The sequence below is a fragment of the Labeo rohita genome, chromosome 19 (assembly GCF_022985175.1).
Source record: "Labeo rohita strain BAU-BD-2019 chromosome 19, IGBB_LRoh.1.0, whole genome shotgun sequence".
Lineage (NCBI taxonomy): Eukaryota > Metazoa > Chordata > Actinopteri > Cypriniformes > Cyprinidae > Labeo > Labeo rohita.
This window is the reverse complement of record NC_066887.1, coordinates 9,391,616-9,398,721: the sequence shown is the minus strand read 5'-3', so window position 1 is coordinate 9,398,721 and position 7,106 is coordinate 9,391,616. Positions and strand designations below refer to the sequence as shown.

General features: G+C 36.0%; 1 long non-coding RNA gene across 1 annotated transcript; it reads left to right on the top strand.

Moving 5' to 3' along the window:
- The first annotated feature begins 2,495 nt into the window (after positions 1 to 2,495).
- Positions 2,496 to 6,586, top strand: LOC127181344 (uncharacterized). The gene is made up of 6 exons (XR_007829764.1): positions 2,496 to 2,768; positions 3,185 to 3,280; positions 3,357 to 3,430; positions 4,135 to 4,295; positions 6,022 to 6,079; positions 6,198 to 6,586. It is a non-coding gene; the product is annotated as an uncharacterized LOC127181344 (long non-coding RNA).
- The last annotated feature ends 520 nt before the right edge of the window (positions 6,587 to 7,106 follow it).

The following is a 7,106-nucleotide window of genomic DNA, read 5'->3' as shown; positions in this document are numbered from 1 at the left end:
TGTTTCTTTCTTCAGTTCTAAAGAAATTATGTTTTTTGAGGAAAACATTTCAGGATTTCACTCCATATAGTGGACTTCTATGGTGCCCCCAAGTTTGAACTACCAAAATGCAGTTTAAATGCAGCTTCAAAGTGCTCTAAATGATCCCAGCCAAGGAAGAAGGGTCTAGTCAGTAATTTTCTAAACAAGGGGGTGAGTACGTCCTACGTGGAACACTACTCTCTCATGAACGTGTATACGACAGTAAGCAAAAGCTAGAGATTACGGTTTATTACATTTTAAATATGGATATTTTTCTAACACAAATGCACTGATTCACTTCAGAAGGCATTTATTAACCCCCTGGAGCCATGTGGAGCTCTTATTATGATGGATGGATGCACTTTTTTGGGCTTAAAAATCTCAACACCCATTCACTGCCCTTATAAAGCTTGAAAGAGCAGGATATTTATTTAATATAACTCAATTCATCTGAAAGGTGAAAGACATATACACATGAGATGGCTTGAGTAAATCATAATCTTCATTTTTTGGTGAACTATCCCTTTAACAGAAAAAAAAAAAAAATCAGATCTGATGACATTAATGTGCAGTTTTAACAGTCTGTGTAAAAACATATTGTAAAAACAGATCATATCATATTTTAAGTGCTTTTTTGTGCATCTGGCATCAGAATGGACTGTGGCTGGCCCTTTTGCAAGACTGAGACACAATAAAGGCCATAAATCCGTATGTAAACATGCCATGTTTAGCTTCCTCCATTTATACAATGATATTTTCAAGTCCATGACCTTTTGGTAATCTTAAAATATTCCAGGTCTTTCGCTAATTTGTAATGTCTGTAGGTAATGAGAGGAAGTGAATGTTTACAGAGTCACTTGAGGACAACTCGTGCACCGTCAGCCCTCAGCAGTTTTTCCACTGTGTAAGGCTTTTAATATGAGCAGTTACACGTCTGCCGAGTGAGAGCGGACCATCGTTGCGGCTGCTAACAGCATGTGCCAATCAGCTTCAGCAGATCTGTCACTTCTGAAATGCCACTTTCTCTTTTTCACCACCTCCTTTCGGCTTTCTCTCACTGTTCTCTCTCTCTATCCCACTCACTCACTTCAACGCTGACTCATTTTCTCACAGAGGCTTCGTGTCTCAAAAAAAAACAAAAAAAAAAAAACAACAACGCTGAACTGAAGTGAACTCCCTCTTTATTACTTTTCTCCGTGCTTCACCCCCTCCCTCGCTCCTTCTCACTCTCGTTCTATCCAAACCATAGAGTTGGCGAGGGTTTCCAAAACAACAGCTGGATCAAAGTCATCCAGGGCAGGGTGGGAGTGGAGTCAGATAAGGATAAATGGGTAAATAGAGAATATATAAAGGACAGGCACAGTCTGACCTTACATATATTTGAACATGAGGTGAACATTTCTGCAAATTAACAGATACAGTCATATAAACAATCACCTCTATTCTCTTTAGCTTTCCCTTGGGTTTAGTAAGATTTTTTTAAATGTTTTTGAAAGAAAAAGGCTGCATTTGATTAAAAATACAGTACAAAGAGTAAAATAGTGAAATATTACAATTTAGACCAACTTTTTCTAATTTATTTTATACTACAGGCAGTTGAATGCTTGAATATGATTGGCTGACAAACGTTCTAAAGGTATGCATAATTTTCAGGGAAAGTGTTGCCAGGTTTTCACGACAAAACCTGCCCAATTGCTATTCAAAACCAGCCCAAAAGTAGCCCAAAGGCATTCTGAGGGGGTTCCCTGTTAAAAATTGCGTTCTGGGGGGTAAAATACACGTTTTTTTGACTGGGTTCCCTTGATAAAATGAGCATTCCAGGGAATAAATATTACGTTATTGGGGTCGCTTTAACCCGCGGCAACAGTGATAAAGTCAGTGTTGCCAAGTCTGCGGTTTTACACTGGAATTGGGCTACTTTCATACTGTTGCCATTGGTTGTTGATTTTTCATGTCCGCAAGTTGAAGCGACCCCAATAATGTAATATTTACCCCCTGGAATGCTCATTTTACCAGAGGAACCACACCACTAGGGTGACCACCTGTCCCGCTTTGCATTGTACCGCACAGCATTTTCACCCTTTGTCCCACACGTCGCATATTGAGAAAATGTCCCGCATTTTCATCAGTCTTTTGGTTTTTAATGATCATATTAAGAAAACGTCCATGTGTTCTTTTGCCTTTTTAAGAAAGCTTTTTATTTATTCTTTTTGCAGCATAGGATTTGCGGATCTCATTAAGTGATCTAGAACCACCGACGAAAAATGGTCGAGCACACACGGAAAAACAAGATATTCTCCATTAATTTTAACCAATTAAAAAAAAAATCAATGCAGCTTTCAGACGTGACTTTCCTCTTATTTTAATAGTTCGTCTGAGGCGGTTTCTATAGCGCTGATTTAATGGCAAATGTCTGCAGCGCATTATTGTAATGCATCAAAATGCGCAAGCACCAATCTCTTCTCTCGCACACTCAAAAAAATGGTTTTGTGCCACTGTTCATTTTACCCAGGTATTTATTGTTAAAACAACACAAGTGTATTTCTTTTTCCACCAAAACACTATTGTATTGTGCTCTATTAATTTAAACTGTTTAAGTTTCCATTTTACTTGATTATCAATCGTTAAACTAACGTAAACGGTTTAATTTCGCCGTTCAAAAAACCGGATATGACGTTTCCAACGCATTTTATGAAGACGGCGCGAAGGAGGTGTATCATGGCGTCGGAGCTAGAAGTACCAGTCAGGTAAGAAAATCTAAAGACTTCTTTGTGTTAAGTCAAAAAATTTTTATTTCTGTAAGTGTTTTAGTCTGCTTTTAGTGTTGTTTTGCAGACGAGTGTAACTGGTATATTGCGCCGTTAATAGATAATTTCGTGCGGTTGGGATGTGAACGCGCATATGGACTGTAGTGTATTTGTACGTGTGCTTGTGGAACAGAGGATGCGGCGAAATATTAAAATTAGCGAAATATTAAAATTAGAGCTTTTCCGTCTTATTAATGATATATAGGCAGTTAAATAAAACCTTCCTGTGCTCTTTCTAGGCTACTCAAGTCCAAGTAAAATTAGCGTTAGCTAAAGCACGAAAGCAAGTACAAATAATGCCACATTCGACTGCTGCATACTTTTAACATTTTATTTGCTATTCGTTTTTATAACAGCATACATTGATCACTGGTTTCTTCATCGCTGCCTAATTTTGGCGAAATGAAGGAATGTCACAACTTTACTGACGGAGAAAAAAAGTTTTGGCTAAGGTAAGTGAACCGCTGTATTGCCTTTTCATCCTTTATAAACAAAAGTAATAAGGGTATTTTGCATTTTCTGTTTTAGAGGAATGCACGCAGTTGTAAATGTGAACTGGTGGATGGTTAAGAAGCTGATGTGTCTTCTAGAAATCTAAACAAGTAAGACACTAAGATATATTGATATGTTAATAAATTTATGTATGCATGTATTTGTGTGTGTGTATATATGAAGAGTTCATGTGTATATTTGTATATATTAAGAGTTAATTTTTTTTTTTTTTTTTAAATAATTATTCTCCATTCCAAGTAATATCAATCAAACTGTGGTTGGTTTATTTTGAATGAATATTAATAGCTCAAAAATACAGCTAACTAACACAATAAAACACAAAAAACAAACAAACAAACAAAAAAAACAACAACACACACACACACAATAAAAAAACATGTTTATGAATATTAAATATTGATAAATATTAATAAAAACGGATTTATTTGTTTTTGCAAATGAACTCTTCATATGTATATGTTTGTTTGTGTGTGTGTGTGTGTGTGTGTGTGTGTGTGTGTGTGTATTTAATGGGTACTTTTGACTCATTCCTTTTCTTAAAAATGGTTTGAAGGCAGAAATGTAATGTTTATCATTTTATAAACTCAATGTTTTTGTGAAAAGCTGTGCCTGAACTATAAATCATGCTTTTTACAGTCATTTTATGACTTTAAATATACTCCAGATCATGTCCACCCTTTTGGAATAATATACATGACAATAATCACACAAATGTTTTGATCACTGAATTTGTCTTTGCTGTTAAACTATATATGGGTGCTCTTGTAACAAATTGTACTTCATGTGTTTACAGATTTGTGCAGAATATGAGACAGGCAGAATAACCATAGGCCCATTAGTGTCAACTGTCTTTGCCAATGGGTGGATCCACACTGCAAAACTTATGAAGATGATTGCAAACCGAAGAACAGTCCTTGGACAAAGCATTAAACCCTCTTGGTCCCCACTACACAGGTAAGAACAGCTACACTCAACAAAAACTTTTGTAATCATGTTAAAGGGGTCATCAGATGCTGTTGATATGATTCTTAGAGTCTAAATGAGAAGTCCATAGCATACTTTTGTTAAAATTTCTCAGTGGTAGTGTAAAAAACACCCATTTTACCATATCAAAATCAGCCCTTTTCAGAGTGGGCCATTCTGTTGCATGTTCCTTTAAATACAGTAATGGTGGTCAGACTGTTCTCAGCTCTCACTCGGCTCATTTAGGGCAGGTCTAAGATAAGACGTTCATGTAAATCAACTATTGTGGGAGCAGCCTTGATCGGTGTGACGTCACACCAACTAGAAGCTGAGAATGACCTGATTTGAAAAAGGGCATATTACTTATAATGATTAAAAAATACCACTGGGTGGATTTTTATCATCATAGGGTGGTTGTGTACACATTCTGCCAACATGCATATATGTTCAAACAACATGTAAAAGTGAGTTTTGCATCAGATGACCCCTTTAAAACATTGTTTCACCAGCCACTGAGTTTTAGGGTTATGGTCATAGGCATTAACAAAAAAGACAGATATAATAAGAATTGGATTATTAATATAGTAAATCTAAAATATATGGTATTACTGTAAACTGACAGATATTGCGAATACATTATCTTCCCAAAAACAATACATTCTAAAGCAAGGCAGGCGTGTCAAACCTGCTCTTGGAGAGCCAGTGTTCTGGAGTTTAGCTCCAACACCCCTGCCTGGAACTTTTAGTAAAACTTTGATTAGCAAACCTGTAAGACCTTTGTTCATCTTCAAAATACAAATTAAGATATTTTTGATAAAATCAGAGAGCTTTCTGACCCTGCATAGACACCAACACAACTGAAATATTCCCAAGCCCCGAAACGTAGTAAGGACTTTGATATAATATCCATGTGACATCAGTGGTTCAACCATTTTACAAAGCTACAAGAATACTTTTTATGGGTAAAGAAAACAAAATAACTACTTTATTCAACAATTCTTCTCCTCCAAATCACATATTTTGCCATTATGGAGAGTATCACGATGCATGCACATTGCTTTCCTCTGCAAGCAAACAAGGCCCAGCGTATACATGTTCTACGTCAGCAGAACCACACGCATGCGTTATGCAAAGAGGTACTCTCGATAATGGAAGAAGACGCAATTTAGAGAAGAATTGTTGAATAAAGTCAATATTTTTGTTTTCTTTGCACACAAAAAGTATTCTCACTGCTTTGTAAAATTATGGTTGAACCACTGATTTTTACACTGTTTTACTGGTGTCCTTACTACGTTTCTGGGTCTGGGAGCATTTCAGTTGCATTACTGTCTATGCCGGGTCAGAAAGCTCTCAGATTTCATCAAAAATATCTTTATTTGTGTTCCGAAGATGAATGAAGGACTTGTGGGTTTGGAACGACATGAGGGTGAGTAATTAATGACAGAATTTTCATTTTTGGGTGAACTATCCCTTTAATTGGGAATATTGCTAAACTCTGCAGGACAGTGACTTTCTGTGCTGATCTGGTCCAGTACTGTTATAGTTTCATTTTCCACTGTAATGTTAGTTAGAATTCCATCTGAACTGCTTGCCTGTATTTCCCGTAAGGAAATGATCAGACAGAATAATAATGACATTTTTCAAATGTTTTTTTTTTTTTTTTTAGAAAAATGTAAAGGCTAAATCTCATGAATTTTGTTGTTGTCTGCATCTTTAGACTAATGACGTTGAAGTACCCAAATGAAGACACTAGCAGTGTTATTATGGAGTATATGGTAAGTTGTTTTATTGATTAATTTATTTATTTATTGGTATTTTCAAGGATGATAAATGGTAAGGTAAATTTAATACGCAAGAATTTGAGTACTCCATTCTTTTAAATATCCTCTCTAGGATACAGACGTTGGCAGCACTCAGGTGATCCAGAGGAATCATGGGAATCTATGTCATACGATTTGAAGGTGCAGACATTGAAGACAGCACAGCAGATGTTGGAGTGTTGGAAGATAAAGTTCTTCAGGACCTTAGCAGTAAACCCTATGAAAAAACATGTTGCTGGGACTGATATATGGACTAAACTTGAACTCCTGAAATCAGGTACACATTTGGAGTATTGCAGAAGTTATTTCTGGAGCCAGTTCCTGTTCCTGGATTAAGGTTTGATTGGTTACCTTTATATGCCAATTAGAAAATGACAGTAGTTTAATATTTCTGTAATTTTGTAATGTGGTTGTAACTGTAATTGTTGCTCTTGTTTAACAAATACACTTGATAATTTGTGACATCTTGTCTTTTGTGATTCATTGCAAAATAATCACACAAAAAATGCTTCGTTGAAGGGAGTAACTTTAACTTGAAATCATTTAGTTAAAGTAACTAGAACCAATTGGATGGAACCGCTGTCCATAATTTAAATGAGTTGTCTGAAACAAACTTCCTTATGTTGATAAAGTGAAACATATTTAGCCAGTTTTTAATAAACCAAAACATGTTCACTAAACTTAACCGGTTTAAGTTACAGGGAAGTGAATAAATTGAGTTGGTTGGACATTACTATTTCACATAAATTCTTCCTCATTCAGCTGTGTTGTCACAACACAAAGAGTTTGCATAGATTCAAAAAATTCCATTCATGTTCATCAAAAACAATTTGGTTGTGTGGAACCACTGTCCATAATTGAATTAAGTAGGTTTAAAGAATCATTTTTTTGAGTGCAGGTGGATTCTCTTCACTTTCATAAACAAGACGCGCTTTCTCTCGTTTGTCTGTGCGCACTCAGAAACACAGATCAGCGCATATGA